Source organism: Choristoneura fumiferana, chromosome 10 (assembly GCF_025370935.1).
Source record: "Choristoneura fumiferana chromosome 10, NRCan_CFum_1, whole genome shotgun sequence".
Lineage (NCBI taxonomy): Eukaryota > Metazoa > Arthropoda > Insecta > Lepidoptera > Tortricidae > Choristoneura > Choristoneura fumiferana.
In genome coordinates, this window is record NC_133481.1 from 4,858,035 (window position 1) to 4,877,637 (window position 19,603).

The 19,603-nt window shown below is 36.4% G+C and overlaps 1 protein-coding gene and 1 long non-coding RNA gene across 3 annotated transcripts in view; both read right to left on the reverse strand.

Annotated features, from left to right (window-relative positions):
• VGlut (Vesicular glutamate transporter) overlaps positions 1–19,603 on the reverse strand; it is a 214,878-nt gene that overhangs the window by 68,904 nt on the left and 126,371 nt on the right. The gene's annotated exons all lie outside the window — the stretch shown is intronic.
• Positions 2,367–15,559, reverse strand: LOC141431880 (uncharacterized). Its single transcript, XR_012451766.1, has 3 exons — positions 14,596–15,559; positions 11,684–11,985; positions 2,367–6,343 (listed from the first exon to the last, which is right to left on the reverse strand). It is a non-coding gene; the product is annotated as an uncharacterized lncRNA (long non-coding RNA).

Below are 19,603 nucleotides of genomic sequence, written 5' to 3' on the forward strand. Positions count from 1 at the left end.
CTTGTCTGGGTGAACGGTTAGTTCCGAAAGAGTGTGACGTCTGTCGATGAAACATAGATGTCGCTAGTGCTGCTGCTTAAGTAGCATAGTAGAAAAAAGCAACCTGACTGAGATATGTATGCATAGGATAAATTCGTGTCTAGATTCCTGTCCAGCAGTGGTGTAGGGGTTATAGCACGCAGCACGGATTGCTGAGGACCTGGGTTCGATTAGTGCTGGTCTTTTTCTGGTTTTTCTGTGCATCCATGTCTCAGTTTGTATTTTCGATTTGGGATTGGTGTCAAGTCTCCTGTGACTGTGTAATAGGTACCACAAGTACACTGATAGACTTGAACGTTGACTTGACCCTCATTGGCTATCGGTGTAGCTTCAGGCCAAGGCAAAGATATCCGGATTACCTTTTGAACGCAAATTTTTTGTGTACAACATAATCAACTTCAAAAATATTAGGCACAATAAAATTTCTATCGACAAAAAGTCATTAAGAGCCCCGCCTTTTATCTTAATTAAACACGGCTTCCCTGACGTCAGAGATAATTAATTTCGACATTGGTATGTTCATTTGAATACAATGTTGCTATATGTTGTGTGCATGTCCTTTGAAGTGGGATTAGTACCGGCCGCGCGGCGCGTCCGCAAATTAAATCCCTCTCTAGGGGTCCTCATTATAACAATTTAGTAGGTTTAATGAGGAACCCAGTTTGTAGGTAATGGCGGATTTTAATCTTTGGAACGGTAAAGTCACTGGTCAAACCGGGGGGCTTTTATGAAGACCATCCAATAGCGACTTACTCGTATTGGATAAATAAATAAATAAATTTGACGAAACTCGGCGCCAATTTTATTGACCTTGTTAAAGTAAGCAAAGCTTATGTTACTAAAGGTACTAGACAACGGATGAACATATTTAAATAGATTACATATTTGCATACACCCATATACAGGGTGGAAAGTTGAGATGGGGCAGCAAGGGCAGCTACTAGATCCCTTGCTTCTACGCGAAAATACTCTTAGGAGCCTTTTACTAACTTTTTGAGTGATGACAATCGACATTCACAGATTTTTGATAAAATGTACAGTCAGCGAGAAAATCGACAGATTTGATTTTTTTTAATGCCAATCGGTCCCATTTCTATCAATGATTAAAACACTCTTTGAGACCAACTATTTAAGGTTAGAGTACTAGAACACCCACAAATCAAAGAAAACTTTTTCCATACAGTTTGTAGGGTACTAATTTGCAAAGTGAAACTTTCGCACGTTGTTTTTTACGAATATGAATCATTTATGCTTAAAGAAAATTAAACAGTATGTAGACAACTAAAAACGAACATTTTAAATAAAGTTAGTGTGTTAACTCAGTATTGCTGCCCCATCTCAACTTTCCAACCCTGTATATTTACATACAAAGGTAATGATCCTTCCTTAATGGTAGTGATCGCTTGAAGGGATAAGATCACATTTTTACATGAATTTCCACGTATGTCAGTTGTTTTTGTTTCTTTAATTTTGTACAATAAAGAGTTTACATACCTTCGTATTTACACATTTCGCTAGAGCGAAAATATTTTAATGAAAAATGACCCCTCCTTACCTCTGAAACATCCAACAATCCCATCTTTGATTGCACCCCCTTAGAGGTTGACTTTAAAAACTTCAGAAGCGGTTTCGATTTTCCATGGTACTTCATCGATTATTTTACCCCTTTAATGGCTTTAATAGTTTCATTTCCAAAAATCTACTGAGAGAAGTGTAATAAAACTGTGCACTGCATGTAGCTGTGTCTGCAACTTTGGATGAAGATGAGTCAACCAATATTATGAGAGTTGTTTGTTTTATAAGAATTAGGAGCCAAGCCCCCCTTGCGCCAGCTGAATGATAGATGGTTTTATCTCTATATTTGTGTGACCGTGACGCATTTAAATAGCTGAAATCGTCGAAACTTAGGTCTTATCAGTACATTACAGGTCACACGGCTATCTTATATCTTTAAGCGAGCAGTTCTTGCATATTTATTTATATATTTTTTTATTCATAGGTATTTCGAAAGTCTCGCAAACGGCTCTATCCGTTACGACGAAATTTGCTATGTGGAGCTTCCGGGACGAGCAAACGATTTAGCTTGGTCCTTTCCTATCATCAGCGAGGTAGTTCAACGGTATACCTAGTGTTCGACTTGCAATCTAGAGGTTCAATACTCGGTCCAGGCATGACTTACTTTTTGTTAATTTATATATCCATTCAATTGCTTTTGGCAACTAGAGCTACCTGTCACACTCCTATTATGTTATTAAAATAGAGTTTCAAAGCAAGTGAGTGGATAATTATTTAGTTTACGTTTTATTTTTAAAGCTCATTTAACTTAAGGGGTTTGCTCCTGGTTAGCTCATGAGCAATGTCCCGTTAGATGGCGCTGTTATCAATAGTTCCTTTTTTCAGGTTTTTTTCGTAAATTATGAAGAATTATTTCACCAAAAACTAATGGCGGGAGTATCTAAGCGTAACCGATTTTTTGACCCCACACTCGAAATGAAATATTCCGCCAAAGCCGCAAACGAGGTGCTTTACTTTGAACGTCAATTGCGGCCGTATACGGACACTAGGAGCTCACGCACACACTCAAATAGACAGCGCCAGCTAGCGAAAGTCTATTGCGACACTTAGCTACCCGATCGGGGTACTCCTTCGAGTAATATTCACATTTTTTTATCGAGTCACGAAATTTTGTACCAACTGTACTTTACTCGAAAATTTTACTACGACCTATAAAATCTATAAGTATTTTATTGATAATTAGAAGCAGGGTCTTGGATAACTGTTCGCATATTATAATACGAGCCAAACGCCTTTCAAGTGTTCATAATATGTGTACGATAAATTGAGAAATTACCGAGATTCTGACCACGGTTTCTTGTCTTGGTTGATGGTCTTGCTATTATTCAGGTTATATTTATAGTTACTTTTCGTAGTTACTACCATGCTAAAGTGGTCATGGTCGTCGGTTGAAAATCAGTAGCAAATCTACAGGACGAGTTTCTTGGGAAAATAGTGCGGAGGTTTGTCCTTACCTTCCACGCCGCAGAGCTGGAGTTTGGAATTCGTAGTTGGCAATAGAGAGCGCTGCCACCAGGGCTCTTAGTCACCTTGTACGACACGCACAGGAATGCACAGGCAATCAAGTTTATCAAGGGCATCCGTAAGGCCAAAGTCCCTTAAGACACTGTTACACATGCTCTTTAGTAGCAAGAAAGCATGCTACTATTGAGCAAATGCTAGCTAGTAGCATGTGTGAACAGGACATGCTACTATCGAGCATGCTTATTAGTGGCAAGCTCGAGACGGGGTGGAAGGGGGAAAGGTATTAAGCAAGTGTGAACGCGTTTGCTTCAGTCCAGTAACGAGCATGTGTAACAGTGCCTTTAGACATACCTAATATTTTATGAACAGTGCTTCGTGTAAGCTCTTTCTATCAAAAGAGGTAATAAAAACCATACAGAGTTTACTATCCTAATTATCATCATCATCATCACTCAATTTCTGTGGTAAGACTTTTAGTAGAGAATTAGTAATCATAAGCTGCTAATATCAATTATTAATAAGTTGCTAACCATGAAAAGAGTTGACGAAGAGTTTATCTAGGCTTCTGCATCTGGATTTCTCAGTTCGTATATATAATTACTAGCTTAATCCCGCGGCTTCGCTCCCGTTGAAGAAAAAAATCTACTCTGTAGTGTAGGTATTCGAATTAAAAAAAAAACTTCTTGCACCTCTGCGATCCTCAAGGAATACGTTTGCCAAATCTCATGCATTTTTAGGCCATGTTTTGCCTTTATAGGTATAAATAAATACTTACGAAATACTTACATAACAGCAAAAGTTCACCCACTCGCCGATAACTGGTATCAAATTGCGGTAAAAAATTATCCCGTGCTAATTTTGTACCTACTTATATAAATTGATTTTGTTAGGATATCATAACCGATGATTTGGCACAATCAGCAGAAGACTACGAGCAGTTCCAAAATCATCTACACTCCCTTTGTTACCTTCGAGTCGAAAACAGTTGTCGATTCGTATCATATAACTACCTATAGTAAGTATTATCTGCTAGGATTTTTTTCCGATCCAGCAGGTTTGTAGTCGTGCGTACTGGATTATTGGCAGTGTTTCCTTTGGATGTTCGTGCGATGGAACTATTGCGTTTTTTTTGCATTAGTTCCTTTACAAGACTTGAAGGAAAAACTGCGTTTATTTTTTAGCCTTTGTTCCTTTCGCAGTAGCATCTTCAGTTCTTGCAAAGGTACAAAGGCGGAAAAATCCCGCAGTTCTTTCTTCAAGGTCTTGTGAAGGAACTAGAACTACCGCAAATAATCCGTCGTACTTGCAGACTACGGGCACGTTCAGTTTAGCTGACACGTCATCATCGGAGACAGATGTTGCATCAAACCTAATTCGAAGCAGTCAAGCTCATAGGTAGCTGAACAGTTTGATACTTTGTCACAGCAAGCTACAGTGCTAAAATGAGCATTTCTAAAAACGTTTGTACATTTGATTTGCGACTCCGATTTGGGTAAAAATTTGCAGGTAGATAGAGTGAATCGTTCACTCTGAGTTTAAATAACATAGTCTCCCGAAATGTCCCAATTATGGAAAGTTCCTTTTTTGTTACCGCAAATCCGTAGTTTTGGTAACAAAAAAGGAAATTTCCATACAAACCAATTGGGACATTTTGAGAGACTATGTTATTACGGCTCAGTATCGTTCACTCTACATACCTGCAAATTTTTATCACAAATAGGAGTCGCAAATCAAATGTACAAACTTTATTTAGAAATGCTCAAATAGTTTTACATGTCCTCAAATACTAAGAGTAAAAAGGGAATGTCTTTACTTTGCTACTTTTTGAGCGCTCTTTGCCTGTAGTATCTACGGCTAACTAGTCTGGTTGACCGGGCAGGGGGTATAATTAATTTGTAATTTTCCCGCTGGTACAGTAAATTCATATCCCAATAATCATGCCAATTATTATGCATTATAAATCAAGTAAGTATTTTGGAAACAATATATTTTTAGACACGAGTAATATTTACCTCGACGTTTCGGCAACATTACAGTGGCCGTGGTCACGGGTAGACTGAAGTGTGGGGTGACAAATAAAAATGACCAAGTGCGGGTAGTTCGAAGGACTCGCGCTGCTAGGCAGACTTGACACCCCACACTTCAGTCTACTCGTGACCACGGCCACTGTAATGTTGCCGAAACGTCGAGGTAAATATTACTCGAGTGTGTTAGCGTGATAAGTCCTGTGCGTGGTATTTTGATTAATTCCAGTTTCTTTTAATTATTTTGTTGCTCTATTCCTCTCATCTGTCCGAGCACGCGAGCAGGCTGCAATTACCAGGCCCATCACTGCCGTTCCGCCTGTGACAGTTGCAGTTCTACCATACAATCTTTTCTTTGGGGTAAGTAAAATGCAGTACGTCGCATTAGACAGCGTTTGAGAATAATTATCAGGATCAGGAGGGGGTCAGGTCTGCTAGTGAACAACGTCGGCATTAGATTCAGCTAATACTTTGAGAACAAAAAAAAGGTATAAACTTTGTGATACAAGTTAAATATGCCCGCTGTCCAGTCAATCAACAAGCCAACCGTACCACTAGCAATTAAATTTTTTTGAGCTTGACTGTTAGTCAGTATCTAGAACCTACAGTATTTAATTTTGCCCTAGGTTTCTCTGCTGTCAACCGTGCGGCACAGTTAGATCTATGTGATACGTTCCTACATAATATAATAACATGCAGTACACGCCCTCCTCCACCCCCTCCTCCTACATGAAATAATATATATATCACACAATACCTAATAATAGTTATATAGTAGGTATTTGTGACAGCTAGTCGAGCTTGTGTGACATATACTATACATACATAATAAAATATTGTTTTACATGGAAGAGAAAGAGAGCGGGCGTGTATGTAAACTTATTGTATAGATATTTCACATGGACGTAGTTGTCGGGCACGGTTCGTAGCGCAGAAGTAAAGTAAAAAATATTGTTGTCAATTTATATGAGGTTCCGCAAATTAACAAGTTCTCTGTCCCGAAGCAATGTGCAGCGTTCTTTTGACACGTCGCCATAGTAATGATAAGGTAATATAATATCCCCGTAGCAATTTTCATTGTTTATCTAAATGTGGTTCAAGAATAAAAATAATTATTATAATGTATGTAATAAAGTTTATTATTTTTTCGAAAGAACAACTCCATTATTTACATCACTGGTCATATGGCACATGTGCCTCATGGACGCACCAGTAAAGCCACGCATCAAGGGTCAAGGAACCTGGTAACACCGAAACCACTCAATTATTCAAGTATTTATTTCATTTCGTATTTGTTTCGTTGAGATATGTATGCATAGGAAAAATTCGTGTCTAGATTCCTGTCCAGCGGTGGTGTAGGGGTTATAGCACGCAGCACGGATTGCTGAGGACCTGGGTTCGATTCCCAGCCCTGGTCTCTTTTTCTGGTTTTTCTGTGCATCCATGTCTCAGTTTGTATTTTCGATATGGTTTCACGGGATACCCGTAAAAGTAACAAATTTGGAGTTGAAATAAAAAATACAAAAAGACTCCAAAAAACCAATCATAGCCTATAATATAATGCAAACTCAAAATCAAACATTATTATGATGCCACTATAATGAAAGCAGTGACGCGAAAGATACAATTTGTAAGCGGAGATCTTATAAAACTAGCTACTAGCCGCGTGCACCTACCATGCAATAGTCCTAAATACAAAAGTCAAGGTATCAGAAGCTTAAAAATATATAATTTGTAATAATAGTCACACATAATTAAAAAAAAGTAAGCTCACAATAAAAATTTATCAATATATGAACTTATACCATTCTTCTGATTTTGGTTCTTGATTCTGGGTATCTGTATGCGATGTCATTTTACACGAGTTTCCTTTTCTTCTGTAAGGCAACCTGACAGTTCAGTAGCAATGACACTCGAAAAAGAACGCCATACTACCTACTACAGTTATCGCGGCCGGCTCAGTCAAGAATGTATCTAAAGCTAGACATGAGCAAAGTCTAAACATGAGTGATATTAATCTCGATATCGATTGTCAATATTTAGTCATCCTGTGACATAGAGCATAACACTAACTCGGTTGTTAAAAAAAATGAACATATAATAATTCTACTATTTTTCTACTACAATGTTTATGTTTCACGCAGAAGAAGATTAAAAACTATCGCGAAAAGACTTGTGCTAGCACGTTACTAGTGACAAAACAATAAATAAGTTTCGGAATAAGATGTCAAGTAAACATCGATCTATGCGATCTCCAGGGTGAGACAGCTTCGAAGTTGAGTGTCATACTTCCTGGCGGTGACATGGTGTCGCATGGAATTCACTCAAATCAAAAAATGTAGGTACAGTCACCAGCATTAATATCTACCACAGCGGAGCGTGCAAAAATATCTGACAGGTCCTTCCGGCCCTAGAAATAGAGTCGTGTCAGATATTTATGCACGCTTATTGTGTCAGATATTGGTGCTGGTGACTGTACATGAAAAAATTTTTTAGCAAAAAATGGAACCGACTATAAAAAAAAACAAAAAAAAATCAACTAGTTTGAAGTACTTTCTGGCGGACTTTTCAAATTTCTTGTAAATCAGAAAAAATGTACGAAATTGTACGCTATAGTTAAAAAAAAAATGAACGTTCAAGTTCTAAAGCGCTTATATAAGGTGCCCATTGGGATTCCGACAGATTGGGATTCCGATTTTTTACTTATAAAAAATTCGACTGCTTCATAGTAAAATAGATAGCGCCCGCCAGAAAGTATCTTTATTACTACCGGTGTACTACTATTACGGGTAGTACTATTATTAGTAGTGATTAGTAGTACTATTATTACGGGTAGTATATTTTTTAAACTAGCGCACAAATTCGTAAATTCTTCGTACATTTTTTTGATGTGAGTTTGAATTCCATGTGACAATATGTCACCGCCAGGTAGTAAGACACGAAGTTGATTATGATATATACTTGTGTGGTACATACTATGAAATGAAATTTATATTTCTTCATAACTTAAACGTAACCGGCGATTTTTTGATTTTTCTAATCTTCGCGCCATAAGAGCTATCTGCAAACTAAAATTCAAGTTTCTAAGAACTAGAAGTATCCTTATAGATTCCTCGGTTACGATAACTTATATGAAAACATGTTTTTGTCAAAAATGGTATGAAATGTTGCCAATACAACATCAAAAACGTCGCAGAAAGTAACGCATCACGGAGACTAGGCTAAGGATCCAGGAAGTAACCTCGTACTGTCCAGTAAGTAAATATGTAATATGACAGTAACGGGCTCCTTAAAAATTTTGAAAAAAGCACGCGGGCCTTTTACATAACCATCATCAACATCATTTTTATCACCTAAATTATCTACATCCACTACATCATCATCGTGATCATCATCTTTATCATTATCTACATTATATACATATCTGCATCATCATCATTATCATCATCTACATCATCATAAATTTAAAAATTGAAATTTAAATCATTTATTCAATAAATAGGCCGCAATGGGCACTTTTACACGTTATAATGATCACAATCAACCATCTTCATCATCAACATCGTTTACATCACTTTCATCATCTACATCATTTAAATCTGCATCATCATCATCATCATCATCTACATAATTTACATCACCATCATCAATATAATTATTACCACCTTAATTATCTACATCATCTACATCATCATTGTCATCATCATCTATATATCATCATCTACATTATATACATCATGTGCATCGTCATCATCATCATCATCTACGTCATCTATATTATCATCTACATCATCTACATCGCCGTCATCGACAATCATCACCATCATGAAATGAAATAAAATGAAATTATTTATTTCGCAGGAACATACACAGGTGTTACAAATATTACACATGTCAGAAGAAATATTACATAAGTACATGTCATGTTTGTTCTGCCCCAATCATCATCATCGTTTTCAGCATCATCACCATCATCATCTACATAATTTACATCATCATCATCAATATCATCATATACATATCTGCATCATCATCATTATCATCATCTACGTCATCTATATTATCATCTACATTATTTACATCATCTAAATCATCATAATTATCACAATCAACCGTCATCATCATCATCACCATCATCATCATCACCATCAATACCAACCATCATTTTCATTATTACTAGCAACGACCATCATCATCACCATGACTAACAATCATCATCATCATCATCATCACCACTGTCAACAATCATCAATCGTCATCATTATCATCATCACCGTCAACCATCATCAATCGTCATCATCATCATCGTCACCGTCAACCATCATTAATCTAATCATCATACACATATACATCATATACATATCTGCATTATCATCATTATCATCACCATGATCATCACAATGACTAACAATCATCTAATCATCATCAAAAACGTTGTAGAAAGTAACGCATCCTAGAGACTAGGCTAGTAGTGTCCAGGAAGTAACCTCGTACTGTCCAGTAAGTAAGTATGAAATCCCATTACAAATTAAGTACACTTGATATGTAATGGAATTTCATACTTACTTACTGGACAGTCACGTGTTCCAAATTAAAAAATTCGGAAACCGTCACAAACAGCACGCGAGCTGGAGGCAGTGTTGGGCGTAGTTAACTAGTATTTTTAAAATGGGACATGTCGTCACCATCACTATCATCATTATCATCATCAGCATCACCATCATCATATACCTCCATATTCATCACCATCGCATCACTATCAACCATCGTCATATTCATCATCATCACCATCATCACGATCATCATTACCATTACCATCAATTATCATCATCATCATCATCACTATCATCATAATTTTTCATCATCATCAATTTTGTACAAAAGTTCAAACACGAAGTGATAGAGAGAGACTAGGTCATAAAGTATAAACTTATTTGATTGAGTCATATTAATAACTTCAACGTTTTCCTTTGCCACTCCGCAAACACAAGTGCAAGACAACTGTGTTTGTGCGACACATGTGTGTGTGTCATGCAGTAATCCTCCCTACTACACTTTCATAAAAAGTCAAATTACATATGGTAAAGGCCTAACAAATAAACATATTTTGGTTGTTTTTGTTCTGTGAATATTTAATCGTCACTCAGAACACCAGAACACACATACATACAGAGCAACAAATTCACGAGCTGCATGACAGTCATGTAACACCATTAAATAATTTACCTACATATATAAACACAATTTAAAATCCTTCAATTATTGGTCGTTCGTTTTCTGTTATAAATAGAAGACTATTTTTTTAGTACCATAAAACCGTCCAATTTTGCCCTTGATATTTATTTTTCCCGCGGAGTTAAAATATAAGCTGTAACAAAAAGGCCTTGGCAGGATAAAAAAGGTCAAGTTCGAGTCGGACTCGTACATACGAAGGGTTCCGTACGTACAATGTTTTTAAAACAGTTCACTAATAAGTTTTAGCTACGCCTAGTAACCAAAAAACGCTGGAAAAAAAACACGTTTCTTGTATGACAACTCCATTTATTTTTTAATTTTACTTACTTTATTATTTGTATTTGTTGTTATGGAGGCCACAGTAATACCTACATAATCTGTTAACATTTCAAGTGTCTAGCACACACAAACATGTATGCCTAAACGGGGTAGGCAAAGCACACGAAACGTTACAGCTTCGGAGCCACTTTTAGCAATTTTAGGTTTTAAGTTTGACAAAAACGGTACAACAGTGACAGGTTGCTAGCCTGTGGCCTACGGTCCTCAGTCGCCTCTTACGACATCCACGGAAGAAATGGAGAGGTCTAATTCTAACCCGACATCACACGGGTAGCTATTACAGCTCAAGAGATAAAGCCCTGTGACAGACGGATGGACAGACAGACAGACAGACAGCAGAGTCTCAGCAATAGGGTCCCGTTGGCCTAACCATAAAAACTAAATAATAGTTACGAACCAGTAGAAGACAGACAGACAAACACACAGACAGACAGCAGAATCTCAGCAATAGGGTCCCGTTGGCACCCTTTGGGTACGGAACCCTAAAAAGGAGAAGCAACTCCCGTCAGGAATAAAGAAATATTCCGATATAAAGGGAAAAGAAAAGATTTATTCGTGACAACAGGGAAAAAAATATACAAAAATGATTTAGAAATGTGCATGTCACAAAGTGGTCACAAATCAGTCAATTTTGTTTTATTTCAGATATTTTAAAAAATGACAACTTGGGCAAAGTTATCTCAAAGGTCAAAGTTGTACGGTTTTATAGTACTTTATATATATGTACCCCTATTATCTCATCATCTGATATTACTGTAGTTTCATTCGACAAATAAAAACTTAAGATTGGTTTTTTGGAATCTTTTTGTATTTTTTATTTCAATTCCAAATTTTTACTTTTACGGTCATCCCGTAAAACCTAAATTGAAAATACAAACTGAAATATAGATGCACAGAAAAAACAGAAAAATAAGACCATCACTGGGAATCGAACCCAGGTCCTCGGTAATCCGTACCGCTTGCTATACCGCTACACCACTGATGGTCAAAAAATAAAAACTACATACCTGTTGGTATTCTTGTTTTTAGAAGCTCCACTAAAATTTCCACCCACGGAACGCTAAAAGAAAGATGCCTACGAAGACTTTATTTCGTTGTGTACATCATATTTATTTAGAACAAACTTTATAACACAGCGTTAATAAATAAATCAAACATAGTTAATCAGTCAGATATTCCTTAATTTCTTGCATATCAACATTCAACGTTTCTTCTTTTCTTCACCTTGAATATTGCATGACAGCACCTAGGCTACTTCAGCAATATAATGATTCCAGGCAAAGTTATATGCAGTTAGTTAGCATTGAATCTGAAAGGAATTGTGTATTAATAAATACAGAAATAGTATTAGCAGACAGACTATAAGATACCTAGGTGTACGAATAAAGTGACCGATGCTTTTTAGTTACAGCATAAGGACGTAAATCAGACTATCAGTAGGTAAATCCCCTAATGTACCTACATACTGTTGCACGCAACTCTGTCAGCGTAGAATTCGTTTATAGCTATTCCGCGGGAATATTGCGATTAAAAAAAACTACCCTATGTTTTTCTACGGGACTCAAACTATCTGTATCCCAAATTTCATCCTAATCGGTTCAACGAATTAGACGTGAAAAGGTAATAAAGAAATAAACAAACAGACTAACAAACTTTCGCATTTATAATATGAGTGGGATTATTGTCTTATTTTAAGTCATCATCATCATCATCATCATCATCGGCCTATCTTAGCCCACTACTGGACATAGGCGTCTCCAATTGCACGCCACTGAGCACGACCCTCGGCCACTCTCATCCAGTTACTGTCAGCTACCCAGTGAAGATCATCGCTCCACCTAGTCTGAGGGCGTCCCTCGCCACGCTAGGCTTTTACTCGTTTACCTTAGCAGTTATCGGTTCTTCGGCTGATATGGCCGGCCCACTGCCACTTCAGTTTGCTTCAGTTTTAAGTAATCCTATAGAAATAGACGGACGGACAGCGTAATATCAAATTATCTGAACTAAGTCTTTGTGACAAAGTTTCTCCATGTCTTTCATTGAATAAAGTTAGAATTCGGCAGCGATGACATACGACCATCATCATCATCATCATCGTCATTAAGATCGGTTTGTGAACAATACTTATCTTTTTCAAAATATCCTGATATTGAATTTAGATTTTTGCTATTCCTTTCTGCCTGCATGTAAAATTTACAGAGATTAGTGATATGGAGATAGAGTTGTAAAATTAAATATATAACATTGAATACCCTGGGTATTAAAAATAAACTGGCCAAGTGCGAGTCGGATTCGCGCACGAAGTGTTCCGTACCATTATCTATACAACATTAGACATTAGCAAAAAAAAACTTAAATATTTGTTTTATTCTGGTTTGAGTATTTGTTGTTATAGCGGCCACAGTAATACATAATCTGTAAAAATTTCAAGTGTCTAACTATTACGACTCAAGAGATAGAGCCCTGTGACAGACGGACGGACAGACAGACAGACAGACAGCGGAGTCTCAGAAATAGGGTTCCGTTGGCACTTTTTAGGTACGGAACCCTAAAAACTAAATAATAGTTACGAACCAGTAGAATTTTATGTAGGTACCTACATAATAAATCCCATTTTTTCCTTATCTTAAATTTCAGCTTTTTAGGATAAAAGGTTTGGTGTGTGCGTTGGTAAACAATAATTAAAAAAATAGGACAATGATGTAATGTTCACTTCGAAACACAGACAGACAGACAGACGGACAGACAGATGGACAGATCAACAGACGGACGGACGGATGAGCCGACGGAAAGGTACACAGACAGACTCACATACGCATAAAATTAACAACCTGTGTCACTCCTAACAGAGACAAATCTAACGATACCTCTTCTGATCTCTTTATCTCCTAACATGAGCTATTTCTCAAGACTCTGCTTCTAATTATCAATAAAATACTTATAAATTTTAAAGGTCATAGTAAAATTTTCGACTAAAGTACAGTTGGTACAACTTTATTCACCATCATCATCATCATCATCTCAGCCGTAGGACGTCCACTGTTGGACATAGGCCTCACCCACAGACCTCCAGTTGCTTCAACTGGCAGCAGCCTGCATCCACCGCGAACCTGCGGCTTTAACCAGGTCATCCGTCCATCTTGTTGGTGGACGTCCTACGCTGCGCTTGCCGATCCGCGGCCTCCACTCGAGAACTTTTCGGCCCCAACGGCCATCCGCTCTCCGTGCTATATAGCCCGCCCATTGCCACTTCAACGAGCTGATTCGCTTGGCTATGTCGGTGACCCTTGTTCTTCTACGTATCTCCTCATTTCTGATTCGGTCCCGTAGAGAAACCCCAAGCATAGCTCTCTCCATAGCTCGCTGAGCAACTCTGAGCCTATTTATAAGGCCTAAAGTAAAGCACCACGTCTCGGATCCATATGTCATCACTGGACAATAATGATGTAGTGTTCACTTCGAAACACAGACAGACAGAAAGACGGACAGACAGATGGACGGATCGACAGACGGACGGACGGATACTTGCTAAGATGCATCAAGGCCTTGTTGCATAGCGTGCGAAAGAAATGACCATACATACGCTCCAAAACCATAACCCCTGCCGTTTCTCACACTTATAAATAAAATGAAAAATCTTGAATCACTTCATAATAGAGTACATACAGTACATACTCGTACATATGCAGACAGACGGTGGGAAGCGACTTACTTCTATGGAGTGAACATGTTCACGACGCTACTAAGAGTTAGGGAAATTTGGTATGTTTTCGTAGTAGGTTGCTGCAGACCACAAGTTTGGTACACACGATAAGCCATACTTTGGCCACCCAGTAGGAATGAAATTCTTACAGCCCTGCCTCTGGTGTTCTTGTAACAAATATTAATGTTTCTGACAAAAATGATAAAATAAACATACCCGTGTATCCAATTACATAGGTATTCTTTTCATCATCGAATCGTACATACATAAATAGTTTAAGAGTTGCACTCTTGCTAATTTCCTCTCGTCCGCCAACTTTTTGACTTCTTGATTTGTGTTCAAACCATAATTATTCAAACATAATTGCTTTTGAATATCAATCTCATTGACTTGACGTTGTGACAAAAATGTATTATAATGACGTTTAAATTTTACTTATCTAGCCAGTTATAATAATAAAAAAGGTACGAAAACTACTTCGATTGTGAAAACCTTTTTATTCACCGAGCCTAGATTTAGCGGCCGTAAAAATGCCGTGATATGTAGGAATTTATTTGAGCCTCACTGTAAAACTTGATATTAATACATACACATGCAATGTATGTTGAATGTAGACCTTATTTTTTAACTAATTAGTTTAGTGATTACACCTAGCACCTTTTATTGTGAGAATAAATATGCTTTATATAAATTAGTGGCGCTACTGTCTACGTAAGAGTAAATAACTAATATCTGTTCAGAATTTGTAAGTTGAATTTAAACCACTTGTCCTAGATCGAAGCACCGCATTATAATGTATGTAAAGTATGCAATGTTATAATTTTTGCCGAGGACTGGGTCTGTTACTTAAATAATTATTATTTTAAATGACAATTTTAAAAGTAACTTACCTATTTTTCGTCTTACTTACAGTTTGTGTCCTTGCATTAATCAGAAATAATAGTTTAGGCGTTTCAACTTCCGAAAATAACAGATTTAAAAACAAAAAAAGTAAATACTAGACTCAGAAACTTGAACTTGATCTCTCAGTGATCTCATGCTTTCTTCATTTAGTTGTCGTATTATCTGAGCCAAAGGTGATGGTCACGTGACCACACGAAATAGTCGATACCTATTTACAATAGTTTGATTTTGTGACATTGACTCACGCACCCATATAAGATGTCACTACATGCTCGCTGCGAACACTGTCAGTTGTACTCATACAATGGTAAAATGCATCAAAATTTACTGCATCACGCTGCACTTTTGATGCAATAAAGTTACTTTTTTTTGGATTTTGCTTGAAGAGCATATCCATAATTTACTATTCTCAAAAAATCCTCTAAGAAAACATGTCCGTGGAAGCTATGCGGGGTGTCCGTAGGTTTGTATGGAAGAGCAACCCCCTTAAACATAAACATGCGGATGAAATTTTTTAAAAACAAACATCACGCTTTTTCCTGCTAATTTGGTTACTGCTGTCCATTTTTTTTTTAATTATCGACGAGGCCATTTTTTGTCTTTGATTTGTCAAGATTCCAACATAACGCGTTAATCCGTTATCAGCAGCTCAACAACTAGCAGACTGCTAGCAAGCGTTTATGAATCATACTTCTTGACAACCGTCTAACAAGCTTAATCAGTCTGCTAAGTAACAGACCGATCAAACCTCAATTAAGGATTTTTTATGAATAAGGCTGAGAGTTTGGCCTGAAAAAGGTTACGGTAACAATTTGAAAGGACAACGTTTGCTTGCACAACGCCATCTATTGATTGCAAACGAAGTTAACACGTTATCTTGAGGCGAGGTACGGTACGTCACCGTTCTTGATAGCGCCCTCTATTCTTGTTTAAACTTAAAATATTATCCCACGGGAACGCATTACGGGGATATCAAGTATCCCATGTCTCAATACAGATCTTTGTTTATCTGTACGTCAAGTTTAATGTAAATCCGTTCAGCCGTTATTTGCGTAATTCAGGGACAAACATCTAAACATCCATTTATTCATTCCATCCATTTCCATTTTTATCAATTTATTTGGAGATTTCTCCACAAACATCTTCACAAACTTTCACATTTATAATTTAAGTAGGATATATGACCTACACTATCGATATCCAAATAAAAATAATGAGTTTTATTTTTCAAAACGACGGGGTTCGATTCCCGAACTGAGTACAAGTTTTTCTTAAATGTGTATGACTGCAGTTTTACTTGTTACTAAAATCGATGAGACGGTTTCTAAGAACAGACATAGATCTTTGTATGTCTTATACATATGTTCAGACTTTCACACACTGACCGATCTAAATGTTACATACTGTATATATGTATGTATGTACGTACAAACTTTCCATTTTTATAAATATAATAGATATATATATATATATATATCACGAGTAGACTGAAGTGTAGGGTGTCAAGTCTTCCTAGCAGGACTCGCTTCAAATCAAGTGCGGGTAGTCGACCACTGTAATGTGGTTGAAACGTTGAGGTAAATATTACTCATGTGTTTTAGCCTGATAAGACCCATTTGTGGTATTTTGACTAAGTTTATATGTAGGTAATACCTAGATCAAGTTTTCTTAAATGTTCTAATTTTCTATGCGATTTTTTCCATGAGAACTTTTTACAAAGTAATACAATCCTTAAAAAAAACCGGCCAAGAGCGTCTCGGACACGCCCGAAATAGGGTTCCGCAGCCATTACAAAAAAAAGTAATATTTTTCTAAGGATTTCGTATTTTGTACGAAATATTCCAAGTTTAAGTGTATTTTATACCTTAAGCTGTTATTTACTCTTAAAATACTAATAAATCTCAAGAAAACTTAACCGTTATAGTGTTCCTTGTAAGTTTAATATACTTACTACCATCCTGAATTTTTTCAAATTTTTCCACCCACCGGCTTGTATAGAATTAAATAAGGTGAAAACATATGAAAATGAAGTTGCCTGGAAGAGATCGCTCTTAAACGACAAGGCCGCCTATTGCTTACCTTGTAATTTTCTCTGTGTACCTACCTGTTTTCTGTATTTCTGGTGTATGTACAATAAAGAGTCATTGTATTGTATTGTATTGTAAAACGACGTCACAAATCAATAGTCCGTAATTATGTTTAATACTTCCGCTACAATCTGTTATCAGCTATGGAGCCTTTGCGATGTGTACAAATATTTTTCACTGATTGATCATTATGTTATGTTATCTTTATTATTAGTTATGAAGAACAGTGACAAGCGTTCGTGACGTAAGCGTACTCGTATTATATATGATTGCGACGAACTGACATGTTTTTATGCTATTAATCAATAGTAACGTAGACAATCAAAACAATTGATAAACAAAGTGGTGGCGTTGAACAATTCGGAAAGTGCGTCACCATAATGAAAGTATGCCTACAAGATGCAATATCCAATTGGTTTTTACCTACTGGTGCTGTGCTATACCTACGCAGTCAGAGCCGAAAATTAAAATGAGTTAGCTTAATATATTTTTCACCTCAGCAGCTCAAACAGGCAGGTTTTTCTATGAAAAATCAGTGAGCAAAATCGCATTTTGCTCACTCCGTGAGACAAAGTAGCTTTTTAATTATTATTTTTTAATGCTGAGGACAGCAAGGCTACTACAAAACTCAAAACTCGAAGTTCGTGTCGTCCCCTTCTGCTACTTATACGAGAGCGAGTGGGACGGTACGATACGAATGCTGTTCATTTTGACGAGTACGATCTATGTTTTAATTATTTGCTCATATTACAGGCCACACCCGGTATTTGTTTTTTACTACGTATTTTTAGTTAATTTATAAGTTTTTCGTAAAAAATACAAATGCTAAGACGGCAACATAGATTAAAAAATCAGATGCGACAACGTAGGTATCAATATGGCCGGGTGAATCATATTATGATATGATACAGATATTGTGCTAAGGCACAGATAGTGGTATTAATTTGAATAGTAATATTATTACTATTGAACAAAAAAAAGTCCTAAAGTTCCTAAAGTCGTCTAAAAATATTATAAATAATAATATTATTACTATTAACACAAAGTGTGGGCCTAACTTTGAGCATTCTCCTTTAATACAGAGATTGGTTTGAACCGTGATGTTGAAGGTAGCTTATGTGGAATGTTAGTACCCTGTCAGTGTTAAAATTAACTATTCACAACTTTTTTATAGATTTCCTTCTAATGAGGTCAGGTCCTTCTAGTACGGTGCCTTATACCGTGTTTATTATTTTTTCGGAAGCTAGATAGTATTAGGTAACTTCCAAAGTTGTTTAATATACTTTAGTGAAAAATTTAACATAAATACATATTTCTGCTCGAACTTGTGACTTATGTAAAACATAATGTATGTAAAATAAATGTATATAAAAAACTAAAACATTTTTTCGTTTAACACACGGGTAAGGCCGCGAATTTTGACCAATTTGGACGTTTCAAATTTGGAACGCTGATAAAAAAAAACTGATAACACCTAGAGGTTTAATTTTTTTTATTATATGCCACGATATAAACTCTCAAGGTCGCAAATTAGATAATTGATTTAAACCCTTTTAAAAAAATAATAAAAATATATTACCGTCCAAAACGTAACGAAAATTGACTATTTTTTTTGACCACGAGTACTTAATACCTTATTATTTTCATGCTATTTAACTTCTCATGATCATGATTTTGTTTAAACAAAATTTTATGATATAACGATAGTCCTACCGATTGCGGAATCATGATAATCAAATAATTTTCATGTTTTATATTTATTTCTTTTCACGTGCCAAAAAACCACGTTTTCGTTACGAATACTTAGGTGACGCTTAATTAAGCTACCTTTAACGCCAATTTCGTAGAAATTTGTTTTTGTACACTGGCAACTAATACTCTAATAGGGCAACATCGATGAGATAAATAAATCTCATCAGTTTGTTGACAAACAGCCATCAAAAGTGACGCGGAGGTTTTTTTTCGAAAAAACGTCGAAAGTGCTTGTTCGATTTTAAGGGAAAGTAGTGATTATTTTTAAATGGTTGTTTTTTCATACGATAAGGTAATCTTTTCCATGTAAGTGGCATGTGTTATTATGTTCAAAATGTCGTTATTCACCATGATAAACGATTTTTTGTATAAAATACGTTACACTTTCGTTACGATTACGTTACATTTTTACAAAATGCTACGTATTTTGTACATAACGTAACGAAAAAATGTGGTAAAGGGAAGTTCACACAGAAAAATTC